This window comes from Elgaria multicarinata, chromosome 6 (genome assembly GCF_023053635.1).
Source record: "Elgaria multicarinata webbii isolate HBS135686 ecotype San Diego chromosome 6, rElgMul1.1.pri, whole genome shotgun sequence".
Lineage (NCBI taxonomy): Eukaryota > Metazoa > Chordata > Lepidosauria > Squamata > Anguidae > Elgaria > Elgaria multicarinata.
The window spans coordinates 59,508,206-59,525,681 of record NC_086176.1 but is presented as its reverse complement, the minus strand read 5'-3'; the positions used below and the strand labels follow the sequence as shown (position 1 = coordinate 59,525,681).

The 17,476-nt window shown below is 41.1% G+C and overlaps 1 non-coding gene across 1 annotated transcript; it reads left to right on the top strand.

The window, feature by feature from the left end:
* The first annotated feature begins 7,290 nt into the window (after window positions 1–7,290).
* Window positions 7,291–7,409, top strand: LOC134400997 (5S ribosomal RNA). The gene has a single exon (XR_010025629.1). It is a non-coding gene; the product is annotated as a 5S ribosomal RNA (ribosomal RNA).
* The last annotated feature ends 10,067 nt before the right edge of the window (window positions 7,410–17,476 follow it).

Below are 17,476 nucleotides of genomic sequence, written 5' to 3'. Positions count from 1 at the left end.
AAGTTGTATGGAAGCAGTATATAAAATGTAGGAGCCACACTGCTGCTTTGTAGTACACTGACAACTGTTGGGGCCCACTGACACATACCATATACTGCTCTCATACCGCTTTCATAGTGCTATATCCTGCCTGGTGTAGATGTGTCATGGGCCCCAACAGTTGTCAGTGCACTTCATTACCACTATAAAGCAGTAGTGTGGCTCCTGCCTTTTATATACCGCTTTCATACCACTTTCATAGTGGAATATCCTGCTTGGTGTAGATGAGTCCTGAGATAGCTGGACCATGGGCAGTAAGATATTACTTGAATGAGGGATCTGGATAAAAACAAGATGCCATTTACCAGGATCCACTTATCCCTGGTTGTTATTGCCCCGTTGCTCATACTGGAGAGGGTGGTGCACATGCACATATGCACGCATACCCATTCAAACTTTAAAACTTTTTCCTACTAGGGAAGATTTCCACCTGATGGCAGTAGAGATGGTCACAGGAATGGAAGGGAGAAAGGATTGTGGGCACACAATTTCCCCTGTTTTCCCTTCCGCTCTCAGAATAGGACATTCGTGGTCCATGAGAATGGCAACCATGGATACAAGTAGGAGCAGGACTCCACCAGCGGTCCTCCCTCCAACATCGCATCCTCCATGGGCCTTGCTCTCTTGCCATCCATGCAGTCCACATGGACATCAGCAGCTGCAGAATGCATTCACGGAAAAGGGGCAAAGGAGAGCGTAACTCTGGGGTGGGGCCCGTAGCATGGTCCAGCTCTCCGTCCTATCTGGGATTACCCTATATATGAGTAACGCACAAAAGGGGTTCTGTGTTTACAGTAAAAAAGAAAGAAAGATTGCTTTAGTAAAAAGGAAATCACATTTTTTGAACAAAACCCCATTTTTTCAATAAACCTGTATAAAATTCTTCTCCTTGAAATGGAAGTTTTTCCAGTGAAAAACTCAAACACTGCAAAAATTTTGGCTCAACCCTAAATATTATACCTTTAGGCAAACCCTAAATGAAGATATAGTTATATAAGATATTAAACATTTCATACAGAAAACAAAGAGCTGAATATTATTAAAGAGACTGAAGCTCTTACCGGCAATAAAAACAAGGGCAAAAGTGAGCTTGCTAATAAAAACCAAATGTCTCCCATATGTTGCCATATGGTCCAATGTGGGGCTCTTGGAAGGTCGTATAAAATTAATCCAACTAATAAACCACAGCACAAAGCCAAACATTTCCAGCGTATGAAAATATATCTGAAACTCCAGTCTGCCAAAAACATTTATGACACTTTGGAAACTTCAAGCTAATATTACTTCTTTAAGCAGGGAAGAGAATCAAACCATTTCTATGGACTATTGGTTTATTTTCTGCAATCTGAATAGGCTCGATAACTGTGCAATGTATTTATTTTTAGCCTAGTGTAAGGGCGGCCTCCCAGAATGCAATATGGCTCCACTTGGAAAGCAGTTGCAACAGCTTCATGGGGTGGCTTCTCCTTCTGCTGAGACTCTGGCTTACTCCATGGATTGACCACCATGACGTAGTGCCCTGACATAGGTGGGGTTACAGGGAGATCCATTTTCTAAATTAAATTTATTAGAATCCCACAATATTAATAAGAACCACTAAGAAAAATATTGGCAGTGGCATGTTGAATTTGACTGCAGCTATGTATACTTGAATGGAATTTGGCTATGACGGACCACTGACATCCTGTTCCATGTATGGAAAGGAATTCAGGCACAATAGTGTGCCCCGCTCATGTTTGCTCTTGACTTCCTTTGCCTTTTTCCACTGACACCACGGATGTCCACTGACACCACCAGTGACTGCGTATCTGCGCTCCATCAGTTGTATGTTGCTGCTGCAGATTCGCAGCCACTGTGGAGCTATCCTGCGAAGCTGTGCTTTGAAAAGTGGGGGACTTCTGCTGTTTGCCCTTGCTCTGGGGGTGATCTGCATTGGGGTCCTGGTGGAAGGTGACTGGTGATTGGCCGCCTTCCACCAGAAAGAGGGCGGGGGCAGCTTCAGTACCCAGATGACCACCGCAAAACCTGTGCTCTCTCTCTGGCGTTCTGATTACCTGATGCTAACCCAATAAGTAAAACCACAGGGGGGGAGGGTGACACCGACTCAGCACTGTGAAGACAGCCCCCATGTAGAAATCTCTCCCCGCCTTGCTTCATCCATCAAACCATCCTTAAAACTCTCTGGTGTCAAATATCTACTTTTACGAGGGGGGGGTTGTCATTAGACATGAGATGGGAACCCAACAACAAAAGAGACCACAATACATTTATTTATTTATTTATTTATTTATTTATTTTTATACCGCCCCATAACCGAAGCTCTCTGGGCGGTTCACAACAAAGTTTAAACATTTACTGAAAATAAATTCTCTTATCAATTCTTCAGTTGCAGCAGCATTTTTCTCTATGACTCTGGGCTTCTTTTTTCTGATTTTCTTTTCTGATATTTCTGATCCTCATCTTCTCTCTCTCTCTCTCTCTCTCTCTCTCTCTCTCTCTCTCTCTCTCTCTGAATGTCAGCCCTACTGTGCAAGGCTTTTATAGCTTAAAATACCTTACTCCCTCTCCTCTCTAACCAATCAAGAGCTCGGGCATGTCTACACCTACGGCCTTTCCGGGACTCGGGGGGAGGATCTCAGGCTTTCTGGCTTCCATGATCCTCCCCCAGCATCCATATGCCAGCACAACATCCTGGAAGGAAAGAGGGATGTCCAGTGCAGCGTGTGTGTGTTTTGGAAGCAGGAATTGGTCACACAATTGCACAGCCCTGATCCTCAAAAAAAGTTAGTAAAAAATAATATTTAAAAAATGTTAAACAGACTGCTGGCAGCCATCCTGTGGATGGCAAAATTGCTCCCCCCCCAATGGGCACGGAGTCACCCTGTGCAGCTCTGTGCCCATTTAAAGGGCCCCGTTACTCACAGGGAGGACCCACAAGCACTGGCCACACTGGCCGTGGTCCTCGGGGTAGTCCCAGGACTGTGGGATAACTAGGAAATCCCTGGGGCATGTCTACACCATCCAGTTATCCCAGGGTCATCTCTAGGTCATCCCTGTGCATCCAAATGATGCACAGGGGATCCCGGGGTCGACCAGGGATGACCAGAGACTTTCCATGGGATAACTGAAACTGGGGATTTCCCAGTTTTCCTGTGGTCCAGGGACAACCCCAAGGACCACAGCCAGTGTGGCCAGTGCTCCCGGGTCCTCCCTCCTCCCCGCAAGTAGCAGGGGCTCATTAAACGGGCATGGAGCTCCACAGGTTGACTCCATGCCCATTGTGGGTGGGGGGAGCTATTGCCATCCCCAGGATGGCTGCCGGCACTTTTGTTTAAAGTTTTTTTTTTAAATTTACTTATTTTTTCAGAGGATCAGAGCTGCACAATTGCACAACCAGCTCGTCCTTCAAAAAAAACCCCAAAAGCCACCATGCCAGACATCCCTCTTTCCTTCTGGGATGCCACACTGGCGTATGGACGCTTGGGGAGGATAGCAGAAGCCAGAAAGCCCGGGATCTTTCCTCTGAGTCCCAGAAAGCCCGTAGGTTTAGACATGCCCCCGGTTTCAATTATCCAGGGAAAAGTCTCTGGTCATCCCCCAGTTCACCCTGGGATCCCCTGGATACACAGAGGTGACCCCTGGATAAATGGATTGTGTAGACATGTCCATAGTTTCTTGTCCAGGTTTGCCCTAAATGTCTATCTCCTCAGTCCTTCCTCTGACCTTCAGTTGCTTGCTGCAAACTGTTTGTGTGTTTTTCCTTCCTCCTCTGCAGACATTCCGGGGGGGGGGGAGGGGGGTTGCGATGCAAGGAAGGCCAGAAGGGGCAGAAGATGTGAGAGAGGCAGATGACATCATATGAGCAATCCGTGAGCGCCCAGTAACAAGCCTGCAGTAAAACGCTTGTCGGATGTTGCTTACAGTCTCCTGAAGGAGCTGCTGCCTTGTTAAAAGCCCCTGGGCAAAGAGTCCTGTGCTGCATCGAACAAGAATGGGGCTCTTAGAGCTGAAAGCGGGTTCCATTGAATGCAATAAGACTTACTTCTGAGTAGACATATAGGATTGCATTAACAGGCTGCGATCCTATAGTCATTTAACTGGAAGAAAAAACCCTTAAACTCAGTAGGGCTTACTTCTGGGATGACACGCATAGGATTGAACTGGGACAGTGCAATCTATGCAGGTCTACTTGGAGGTAAGCTCTGTTCAATAGGATTTACTCATAGGTACGTGTATAAAGGATTATAGCCTCAATTACTTCTGGCACTTGCAATGGGGAAGGGGCTATTTCTGGTTATTTACATGCATCTTCATGGTAATATGGAGGTTGCCCCTCAGATCTATGAATTATTAGCAGCCACTTTACTTCACTTCGCCCCAACTTGTGAACCTGCCTCACTCTCCTTGAAAAATGTTCTTACTCTGTTACTCAACAAAAACGACCACAAACTAGAGTTTAGCTTTATGGCAGAATGGCAACTGTTGAGGTACTATACTGGCATGGTGCTATTAGAGGGATTTAAATTGCCCACTGAATAATATCAGCACTACTGCTATTAATTTCTAGCTTTTTACTGCACACTTCAGCTAGTACGTGACCTATGTTGTGTAGCGGCAGTTACACTCCAGGGATTAGAGATTAACAACATGTGCTCCAAGTGGTTTATTTTACAATTGCTCTGAAATAAAAGCTGATGGAAATGAGCCACTGCTGAATTACTCTGCCTACACAAAACATTTTTTTTATCACTGATGAAAAGCTTTTATTTTCTTCCTTGTTCAAAATTTTAAGTGTTCACTTGTAGTGTTAACACAACACAGAAGAGCTACAGTCTTTTGTCAGGGAAAGAGAAGCGAGGGCGAGAATGTTAAGAGCATTTCAGCACAGTTGTTGGTTGCAAGCATTTTGGAATAAATTTAATCAGTCAAATCTCTGTTACAGATAATTAACACACAATTTAAGTCTCAAAAGCATCCAGCAAGCAAATTCAAATTATTTTCAAGATACAGTCAGGTCTCTCTCACTGTCATGGGGAGGAAAAGTCAATAAAGTTGCTGTGCTAGATTTATTAGGTGGCAGTGGTTGACTCCAATGCGAAGTCCGCATGAGTGTGTATAAGTAGAAGACTTGATGACTGTGAATTTACTCACTGTTGCTAAGATGTGCATTGAAATAAAACAGCTGCTCCTTCAGTTTCAGAATGGTAGACTAGAATCTGGAACACTGCTATCCTATTTGTTATATGACATTGTTATATGACATTGCAGAGCAACAAATGTGATGGAGATGGACTTCATTTACCACATTCTGGAACGACAAGAGTTCACCATCATAGCTGACTATTCATCTTTGGGGTGAGGGGTAATTGTTTTCAATATATATAGGTCTACACATTGGGTTGGATCCAGAATTAATACTCAGCAGTTTTAAATGGGTCTACTCTAACCACAACTAACTTAAATCCCATTGATTTCCAGGGGTCTGCTCTAAGTATGATTACATATGGAAGCACCCATCTGATGACTTCAGTGACCAGCTACGTTGATAAGGGGAATGGTGTTCTCTCATATATCCTAGTCGCAAGTTATTTAGGGCTTTATATGCTATAACCAAAGCTTAAACCTGGCTTGGTAGCGAATAGGCAGCTGGTGCAGTTCCTTCAGCAAAGGAGCTGCATGCTAAAAATGGACAATCTTCTACACCAGCTAAAGACAGCCCCACATACAATGCATTACAGTAATCCCGTTTGAGATTACTAGTGTTTGTAATGAACTATTCTGTATTTCTATTTTAATAAGAAAAAAAAGAAAAAAGTAATGGGCTTGCAAGAAAGATTTTTTTAAAAAAAAAAAAACACTAGAGATTTTCCACAATATTTATTAGAAATAGAAAAAAATTAATTGGACATTGTTTGTAAGAAGCATCAGAATGCATTAATTTGTTAATCAAACTGGGATGTCCAAAGATATAAAAAGAATTCCAGAGACAAAAAATAACGTCCAACAAAGACTCCCCCTTTTTTTAAAAAAAAAAACTCTCTGCAGTGGGAGGAACAGGAATTTCAGGACAAAAAATGTCTAAACTGAGACTATGCAGGAGATTTAGGGAGACAGTTGTGCATTGCTCAGCTGTGTATGATTGAAGGAATGTTTAATTTGATCCTTAGTTGCAAAGTAAACAGAGATCTCATGTTCCCATCATGCATGGTGGAGGGTTGTCATGTTGAGGGAAGGATCCCCCTTGAGCACACACAGCCTTGCTCGTTGGGTGATCCGTGTGTTCCTTCTAAGCTAAACAAGCCCTGTATCAACTGCTGGCTCATTGTTTTGAATCAACCTGCTATCCAATGGCACAAACAAACTCATTCTTCAACACTGGCAAAGATGACCACTTATCGTTATTTTTATAAAGTGTTAGAACTTCCCAATTCATGTTGTATTATGTTGAAAAGGGTGACACATTTCAATAGCAAGGAGGTATGTAAATTAACTGTACCTACACTTCCCATAGAATTAAATGGCTTTTTTAAAAAAACTATGCCGTTGAAATAACTTCACTATTGATCTTCACACTATATGTATAGACAAACATTGAAGCTACTATCCTGCACACACAGTTTGTGCTGTTTAAAATCCAGTTAATGGGATTTAAACAGCTTGCATCTAAAATTGAAACCTAACTCATTTTCTGATTTACAGATGCAATGCAGAACGGAACATTTTATTTCAACACTTGTATCAGCTGACTGTTTTGCATTCCATTTTAGTGTCCAAGTCCATGCATATCTAATTCAAGAAGATCAGATGATTGGATTTACAAAATTCACAGCTACAGCTGAGAGGGAGAACATGATTTAAGATACAAATGTTTTCTATCCAGCTACAGCAATACTGATATAGATATATCAATGGTAACCACCAAACAAATACACACACACACTCTCTCTCTCTCAACTGAAGGCAATTAGGGTGGCCATATGCAAAATAAGAATGGGCTCCTGAGCCTTTAGATGGGTTAACGTTAAGAAGGCCTTAAAAACATATTATTTTACCATGGAGCTGCTATTGTTGTTCCTGTTTTTTGTTGAATCTTATTGTTTTTAATTGCTTTTTTATTGTGTTTGTTTTTATTGCTTTTAATATTTTAAATCTTTATATGTATTTTATTGTTGCAGGCATCTTGCAAGAGCTTCTGCCCTGAAAGGCGGCCATGAAATGTTTTAAATAAAAATAAAAGAAATAAATATGTAGGCCTACGGCCATACTACCTTGAACACGCTCGATCTCGTCTGATCTCGGAAGCTAAGCAGGGTCAGGCCTGGTTAGTACCTGGATGAGAGACCGCCTGGGAATACCGGGTGCTGTAGGCTTAAAAAAAAGGGGGGGAAGAAATAAATATGTAGTAGTTGTGAAGAAGAGAAACTATGGAGCTTGCATGACAAGCCGCAGCTGCTGAAATTACCTCTTCTAAACAAGCCCTGTCCTTTTTTTCACATCTGGGCACCTTGGAGGCAATTATATGTGTGTGATTATGAGTGTACGGAGGGGGGATGGATCTTGTCAAATCATACTTTCGGACCATGACATTTCTATTTACTTTCCTTCAAACCTTTGAGTTTTTCCTTACAGAACATCAGCTTTCCTGGCAAAGAGCATTCTACAGCACATCTGCACACACCCTGTGTCAAATAATTATGATCCTATCATGGTAACTCTATATCCCTTTTGTGCATTTATAACTTGTAGGACACACAATTATATTTTTTGCAGTATTTTGGATCATGTGGAATAAAAAGCAGGAAATAACACCATGAAAGCAGCATATGGAATGTATAATGTGCCCCAACAGTTATCAGCACACTTTAATACAGATATAAAGCAGTAGTGTAGATTTAGACCGTGCTACATTTACCAGGTTAGCTCATAACGTAGACTGCAATCCTGGGATTATGTTCCATAGAAGTTAATAGAATTTATTTCTGAGTAGATATGTATAGAGAAGACTAATTGTGGTATAAACTTTTATGGGATATAATCCACTTCATGAGAGACATGCAGGGTGTTGCTAGACCTACCGGGTGTTCCGTCGTTGAGGAGCGGTGAAAGCGGATTTTCCCGTTCAGCCGTGACGCCTCATGATCCACACCTGCCTTCGATTTGTGGCGGAAGTTTGCGCCGGTTGTGCTGCTGCCGCCGCGAGCACGGTTGCGCAGCCACACCGGCCTGATTGCCGCGGCTTTTTTTTTTCGCTCGCTGCACGGTTTGCGCACGTCCGAAAGACCGCAAACTTGCGCAGCCGTCAGCGATGCCGCCGCCGGCCCTGGCGGCGGCAGCGGCGGCAGTGCCAGTGCCAGCTGAAGTGCTGCTGGTGCTGTTGAGGGTCAACATTGATGCGCTCACTTCCTGATGGGGGTCGTGGCGGGTGTCATATGACCCGAGGTCAATCGTCTGCATGGCCACTCTGTGCCTACATCTCCCATCATGCCTCTGAGGTGTCGGCGGCGATGACCGCCTCTGTGCCCTGTGCCCCATCCCAAGGAGCCAACCCACATCTGGCCGTAGCCATGGCAGCAGCCCACAAACAGCTCTGCCCTCTGCCAGCCTGGTACCCACACTAACAGGCAGCGTACAGCACCGCCATTATGCGGCCACGGTAGCTGCCCACCGCAAGGAGTCACCAGCCACTTTTCCGGTCCTCCGGTCCTGCGCAAACTGTCACTGGGGAAATAAAAAAAACCACTAGAACAGGCGCACATCCCCCACCCATCCCCCACACACCCCAGCAGCACACTAGCCACTTTTCCGTTCCTCCGTTCCTGCGCAAACTATCAGTGGGTGAGTAAAAAAAAAAAGACGCTCCGCCGCGCTGCCCCAGCTGGCAGACTGCGCGCAAATGGCGGAGGCGGCTTGACCGAAGCCGCTGACCACTCCCCCTTAGCACGCCTTTTCCTGCCCAGTGCGGACCGCATTGACCTCACATCCTCCCACACGTACTCCAAATTACCGCGGGACGGCAGGAAAAGGCGCCCTAAAACTCACTTTTTTAAAGTCGGGAGAAAGAGGCTTCACCGCAGGATAACGGCGGATCCTCGTGAACGTCATCTGGAAGCCTCGACGTGACTGCGGAAGGTAACGCGCGCTAGAGCCTCGTCTAGTAACGCCCGCAGTGTAGGTTGGTGGCTCTCATTTCAGGGGGGTTGTGAATCCATTCTGGGTTTCGATCAGACTTCTAAAGGAGCTATCCATCCTGTTGGACCTATTTTGGGTTAGGATTCAGCACTTTGGATAGTTCCTTTAGAGTTCTGGATGGTTCTGACTGAAACCCACAAAAAACAAAACCACCAGCTTCCATTGGATGTATGAAATGTCATCCTTAATAGTCAGATTATCCACAGATCATCTTTATACAAGACAGTTCTTCAAGTAGAGGACATTTGGCAATCATAAAATACTAGCTGATTCTGAGGCCCCACTGGGGCTTTGGATTTAACAGATCTAGAGCTGCCCCCACTCCACCCTGACCCAAGAATGCCCCAGTTGTAACTTTACACTCATTGAGTTTTCCATGGGTGTAACTGGGGCCCCAGGGTGTCACCTCCCCCCACTGGTGGAACTACTCACTACCAGCAAAGAGGAATATTTTCCACATCCTAATCTTTAAAGCCAGTGGATTTGCAAGTTCGGTTTACACTGCAATGCATTATTATATTTGATTTGCTTTATTTTTCTAAAATGTTTCTTACATGCCTTTCACTGAAAGGATTCCAGGGCACTGTACAAAAGTGTGAAGAAGACTATTTCACTCGAAGAAATAGATACAGTATAACAAAAACAACAAACAACCATAACAGAATATAGTAACCAGAAGCTATTAGTTATTATTATTATTATTATTATTATTATTATTATTATTATTTATTTATATAGCACCATCAATGTGCTCTATTTCTGTTTCAGGGAAGAAAGAAAAATCCTTTCAATGCTTAAAAAAACAAGCCCTGTAGGCAGAGGTCTTAGGTCAACTTTTGCCTCATTTTCTATTACATAAATGTAAAAATTACTCTCAGAATGTGCCGTTGTGTTTGAGTGGAAGAATGACGAGATGCAAATAGAGGATAAACAGTCTGTCGTCTCTACATTAATTTAATTTAGATAGTCCCTATATTGCAGGATTCTGAATAATATCCAACATTATGTTAGCGGGGGGGGGGGATCCAAAATTGCCATTGTTCCAGTAGCAGAGCAATACATTTTCTGTCTAAACATGTGTAGGACCGCACTTCAATTCTATTATTTATTTATTTAGGGGAAAATAGAATATCAAGATATAAATTTAGGGAAAAATGCACACACACACACATTCAGTTTACATTTTTCATAGTACAGCTGACTATCCACAAGGTAAGGTGTCAAGAGTCTGTTTATACTGCAGTAAGGTTCCATGCCTTTTTGTAGATGTATGACAGGCTAAAAAATAATTAAATAAAATAAAATCCAATAGGTGCAGTTTTTCTATTCTTATGCTATAAAAAGTTGTGCTACTGAAATACTGTTTCTTGTGCATCTGTAAAGGTGAAGAAGTTTTATTTAGAAGAAACTGTCAACCTTAAGAGCCAAAGGCTCGAGGTGGGGGTTGGAATTCAACAGGTGAAGCACTTACCTGCCACTACACCTCCTTGCTAGACCTGCTGCACCACTGGAGGACTCACTGGAGCCCTACTAGAAAAAAAAGGGTGGCAACTGTAAGTGTAAGTAGCATCCACCAATGTCCAAATTTACAACTCTATAAATAGACATGACTGCAAGTTGACCCTTTCTGTGACACGCATCGTCATTTCCAGGAAAGTACTAGCCACATGCACACACATATAACAGCTGTAAATTTTCAGACAGAAGAACAGCTATAATTATACCTTGCTCCCAATCTACACGGTTCATCTCAGCAAACTTGATTTGCTCATTGCAAAAGGAAAAGCTATTTCTGTTCACTGGATTTGACACACCTTTATCCAATTCGCCCTTTTCCTCCACTAGAAATGTGCTCCCTGTAGGATTATTAAGATTCCAGGTTTCATGGGTGGCTGATGTAAGCTACCAATCACAGGTACGTTTTTTACATGTTGCAACGATGTTCAACTTGGCTTTACTTAGATCTGACCATTTCAGAAAGCCAACATCTTGCTCAACTAATTTTTATTGCTACTTGTTCCCTTGAAGTCCTATGTTTGCCATCCGAAACAGGCCTTAGCATGAACTTGTTCCCTTCTTCACAGTGTTTTCAGCCACGATGAAGTATCATTAGGAAGGACAGGGAGAAACTGATCTTTTAATTTTGCCTGAATATGGGCACGTGAGTCTTCTGCCAGTAGATGGAACACAGCAGCACCATCAAGGACTGATTTTAAAAGAAGAATTGGCAGAGAGGAAAATAGTAACCAGCTTTGTTTGCTCTTCTGCCTTTAACAGCAACTTGAGGTGCAGGAACCAGCAGGTAAGCATAGAGATGTATTATTATTTAAGTATTTAGCGTAGATCCTGCCTTTCTGTTGAAAGAAAAATGGTGCTTAAAGTGGCTGATAAGAAAATACAGATTAAAGATATTTTAATAAAACATAACTTAAAGCAGTTAAAGGCACAATAAACATTATTGCCTGCTAATGTCTCCACATGTGAAATTTAACACATACTGACCTCGTTGCTAAATTATGGTCAACCTTTTATCTGACTACAGACTTAGTGCGAAGCTTTTGGGGAGAGAGTAAAAGAGTCAGGGTGCCACTACAGAAAAGTTCCTATCGCCAGTCATTACCTGTCTCACCTGTGATGGCAGTAGGACATGGAGAAGGGCCCTCCAGAAAGATCAATACAGAAGCCTATTTATGAGGAGAAGTTGGTTCCTAGGGCCCTAAACCATTTGGGCCTTATAAGTCAATATCAGCACTTTGAATTGTTTGAGGTAAAGTCACTACAAGTCAGAGTTAAAACCCAATGCAAAATAACAGTTCAGTCAAAGGCCAAAGATGTAGTTGCTAATTCTTTGGTAGAAATATACCTTATGAAAATGTTTAGATCGCAAAATATTTGACTAAAAGTCATTGTAGCAGAGCAGCAGAAAAAGAGTTATGGTTACTGGAAGAAAGCCCTATTGTTCGCTTTAAAAAAAAATAAAGTGGCAAAACAGTAGGAATCCTTATTATTCCTGACAAGAAATCAAAATGTCAATGCACAAGAGCCTAAGCAGAGGAAGGGATTAGCAGTTGATTCTTTCATGACACATTTTAGAAGGATAGGATCTAATAAGTTGTGTGCATTATTCAAAGATTGTAATTATGGAGAAAACATATGATAAACACATGCTAATGAGATAAAGCATGAAGATTTTGCTCCTCCATAATGGAGTCATAAGGAAACAGGTTTGAAATATGCACAATGAAAAGAAGTCATCAAATATGTCAGGGCTTACAAAACACAATGAGAAGGATTGATGTGTTTTATGCATGCTTTAATATGGATTTGGGCTTGTTATTTACACAAAAAGTTCCCTGCAGATGTTAAATCAGCATAGTGAAACAAGCAATAGCTTGGGTAAAACAATGGTATTTAGTTATACATTCAGGTTACCCAAAATCTTAACACTTCTCCATATGCTGAAAAATATTTTTAGTTTCACAGAATATTTTCCTGTTAAATAAGGAAGCACATACATTTTCAGAAGACAATGGTCACATTTAGCTGTTGATGTTTATAAGGATTATGCGTTAAATGATTTGAAGCCACTCCCACTTGCTTGAGTGATGGGAAGACCTAATTTAATATACTGTAAGAATGTAAACTCAGTGGCTACTGGCCCATAGATACTTCTAGTTCAGCATTCTGCTGTTAACAATGTCTCCCCCCACCGTGTGTCCCTAGCAGCTGGTAATGTGGGCTATTGCACCCGTACTTTGGCAATGAAAAGACATGACACAGTTTGGGCATTTCAAAACAAAAAGACATACAACAATATCTAGCAAGAAAACTGCTTTTTTACCCATTACTGAAACACTGCAGGGAACTAGCTGGTTTACAAGACCAAGTGACACCATGGAATACTATCTCTCTGCTCCCCTGCTGATGAAAACAAGAACCTCTGAAGTCTAATACAGCACCTGGTAATATCAGGCAAACAAGAGCTAATAGAGCTAAAACCTGAATCACCCTTATGGGGGGGAAATGTTCTGTTGGAAGGACAGGAAAGAGCCCTGTGGAGAAACTTACCGCTATGCTATACTCTTTCCGTTTACTTTCAAAAAGTCCCCGTTATTTTTCTCTCCAAAAGACAGCATTAAAAAATGTTTTGCAGACAGTAGAATGTGTTCTGTGTGAATATAATAAACGTGCTTCTAGAATAGATTTGCAGATGAGCTGGAAAAAAGGCACCATTTTGCATTGCAAAATGTGTCTTAGATAAGCACTACATAGGGATGTCAATTCTGCTTTCTCCCAGGTTCAGGCGTTGTTGTTTATTAATTTTATGTTCTTTCTATCCTGTTTAGGAAGAAATCTCCACATTTTGTTATGTTCTTATCCAGAATCCATCCCTAGCCATAAATTGTGCAGGCAATTCTGAGTCTTCTGGGATCAGCTCCCCACCAGGTTGATTAGATTTTTCTCAGTGATGGACAGGTACCTAAATTCAATACATCTAAGAGCTGGAGTCTATGGATGTTTATGCCGAAGTAAATCTCACTGTACTTAATGAAACTTACTCATAAGTAAATGTGCATAAGTGTTCAGCTTAAGAAAGCAAGTGTGCTTCGGTACATGCTGTGCTGCAATAGACTGGAGAGACTCAGCTTCAAATCCTGGATCATCTACAAGTCTCATTAGCTCTCAGCCAACCTACTTTGCTGGGTATCTGTGAGAATAAATTGGCAAAAACTCACACCTGCTTCTATGAAAAAGGGGCAACGGGTACATTGTTTCATGAATAGTAAGAATGAACTTAACTCTTTTACTTGTGTTTATTTTCCATATCACCAAACCAACCCTAATGCCAAGGAACTGGGGAACTAGCCAGGAATGCATTATCTTAGGCTACCAGAAGGGAAAATAGATTTTAGCAAAACATGGTATATGTGATGAAATTATACCTGACAATGGACTCACAGTATACATCAACTAAATTTGCAACATTTGCAAAAGGGTGAATGAGCTGCAGAAACACACCAGGAGTGGGAGATTCATCTCCAGCACAGCTGATAATGAGCAGATGACTAAAGTCCTTCAACAACAAGTAGACAATTGAAAGATCAGGAATAAACTCAAGGCTGAAACTGAAAATATATTATGTCAGAGGTGCAGAATTACCCAAACTACTGAAGGAAGGAGATTCTTTAAAGGTTCAACAACAAGATGGACATTAGGAACCAGCAGTAGTAACAAGTGCCACAGGAAACCACATTCATGTATATTGTGGATACAGAAAAATAAAGGCATACAGGCTATTTAGAAAACAATTTAGTTATGTGGGAAGAAAACTGTGAAAGGACTATTACACTATTGGGAGTTTTAGCAAGAGATTGTTTAAAAAATATACACAAAAGGACCCTGAACTGATGTACCAAATGAATCGGAAGACACAAGAGAAGATACAAATGCGTGCAAGAAGTCTGGTGGGTGCTAAGAGAGGTGTCTGGATCTAATCCTAACCCTTTAACCCTTTCTCTGCTGTGGCACCCCGGTTGTGGAATGAGCTCCCCAGAGAGGTCCGCCTGGCTCCTACACTGTATTCCTTTCGTCGCCAGCTGAAGACCTTTTTATTCACTCAGTATTTTAACACTTAATTTTAACTCAAATTTAAATTATACTGTTTTAATTCGGTATTTTAACCTTATATCAATTGTGCTGCGTGGTTTTATCCTGGTTGTGCTTTTTATATTGTATTTTGTATTTGTATTTTTAACTTGTTGGTTGTTTTATGATGGTTTTAATTTTTGTGAACCGCCCAGAGAGCTTCGGCTATTGGGCGGTATAAAAATATAATAAATAAATAAATAAATAAATAAATTTAACAGCAATAGGGTGCCAGATACAAAAGAGCACAGGGCTCCTGCACCTAGAAGAGCACAGTAGTGCGGGATGAGACCAAAGGCCTATCTAGAATTCTGTTCCCAGAATGCCCGCACAAATGACTACGGGAAGCCAACAAGCAGAACATGGGTTCAGTGGCACCTTACACTAAAATTATTCTGGCAGGGAGTGACTGTGGGTGTGGATTGCATTGCCTCTTCTACACAGCTATGACATCTGCAGGATCCCTGCCCTCCACATTTTTATCTGGCCACCCTAAACAACATGAGCCCTCCACAGCTATGCCCTCTAGTACACGTCATCATGACACCCTAACGCCGCAGGTTCTTTTGTGCTGCCTGTAAAAAGCAAGGGGGAGGAGCACGAAGGAAAGTGCCAGATGATTTAACGAGGATCTTTGTAATCTGTCAGGAGATGATGTGACATTGAACCAAATTCAAGTGAAAAGATTTTGAGGTCGCTATTACATTAGAAAATAAATGGGTAGACTCCCCACCCCCAACAACAACCAAATCTGAAAAGCTGTTTACCAGTTTGCGTGCTGCTGCATCAGATTTATTCAAAGTGCATCATATAAGCACTAATTGGGTTTGAATCACTCAAGTGTGCATTTGCTGTGACAATAGCATTCCCTTTACATATCATCTCAGTGTTTATAAGAGAGGTGAAAATTAACATTTCCTGCTTTTGTCAAGAGTGAAGCACATTTCAACGAGCCTCTGAAAACATCTGAAGCATCCCTTGAATCCCAAGATCATCTAGCTATTATATTGTCAAGGGTTGTCTCTCAGTGAACTATGACAGACATAGGATAAGTGATTGCAGATTCTTTATACAAATAGGAAAAAATTCACAGGGGCTTGCTTGATCATCACACTTCATTATTTATGGAGTGGTTTTTTTAAAATCAGCAGTTTGAATAGCATCTAGAATTTGGGTTCTGAGTAGTGCATGTCTTAACTTTAAAAAGACAAGAATGTATGTTTTTAAAAAAATCTAATTTGGCATGATTAGTACAAATTCTATGCAACAAAATAAAATGCTAGGGATAACATTGATTCAAAACCACTAACAATGTGTGTTAACTGAAAGAGCAGGTAAACTAGGTGTCAGAAAGCAACAACATTCACAGATGATATATATAATTTGTATGCCACCTATCCATTGGAAAATTAGAGATGGACAAATCTGACAATTTCAAGTTCACTCAAATTCTCATTTTTCCAATCTTAAAATTGAACATTATTATATTTTTAAAAAACTTCACATGAAAATGTATAAGTATTTTTGTACACATTTCTCTAATACATGCATTTTATATGTAATATTGCCTAATATACAGAAAGAAGCAATTTTCCTAATATATTCCATTTTTAACAATATTTTTCCTAATATAAACATTTTTTAAAAATGGAGAATTCTTACAAAAATAGAAGTGGGGATTTTGAAGGATATGTGAGCTTTGGCTCACATAATGGTTCAAACTGTGAGGTTAGGGAAGTTTGAATTAACTGGTATACTAATGTGTGCAATAGTCCCCAGTAGGATGGTACTATTGCACACATTCTGCTTGTGTGTTCCCAAAGGCAGCTGCTTGGCAACTGGGAGAAAAAATTCTGAACTAGATGGACCTCTTGGTCTGATCCACATGGTTGCTCTAACAGTATGTTAAAATGTGAACTGAACAAATTCTACCCAATCTCTAAACAGAACCAAACAATAAAGTATGAAGCACTCAGGTCTGCATGCTACTAAGGTCTGGCACCCAGCAGCACACATTGGGAATGGAAGGGCACCAGAATGTTTGGAGGCAAAAAGGGATAGTCTAGTAACTTTCCCTAGAACAAGTTATGCAACCTGAGGGAGGGCAGCAAAACAGGGCTGAACTGAAACACAGTTTCTCATTTTTCAACTTCACTTTCAGGTTAGATACCTGCCCCCTCCTCACTTCCATTAATGTTTCGTAAACTTATGAAATTATTTATATATTTTCCCACATAATGGGAAAAAATTGGATCTGTATGTGAATGGATGCCAGCATGAATGACACCACACAATCCACAAAACATAAATGGGATGGATTTCACAAAATCCTGACATCCCTTGTGGTGGATGCTATTTTATGATCCCACTTCTTTTTCATTGATCTTTAAATTCATACTTTTTAATTAATTTTTTTTCGCTTTTTGAAACCAAAGAGAGGTATAGCACTATAAGTCATTATGCTATAATGTTAATTTTTGTGTTATAGTGCTAAAATACAATAGTATTAATTTTAAAAAAATGAAAAAACAACCTTTGAGATTACTACCATTACAGTAACATAATTAAAGGTAGCAACCAGAAAAGCTTTTTTTAAAATCGA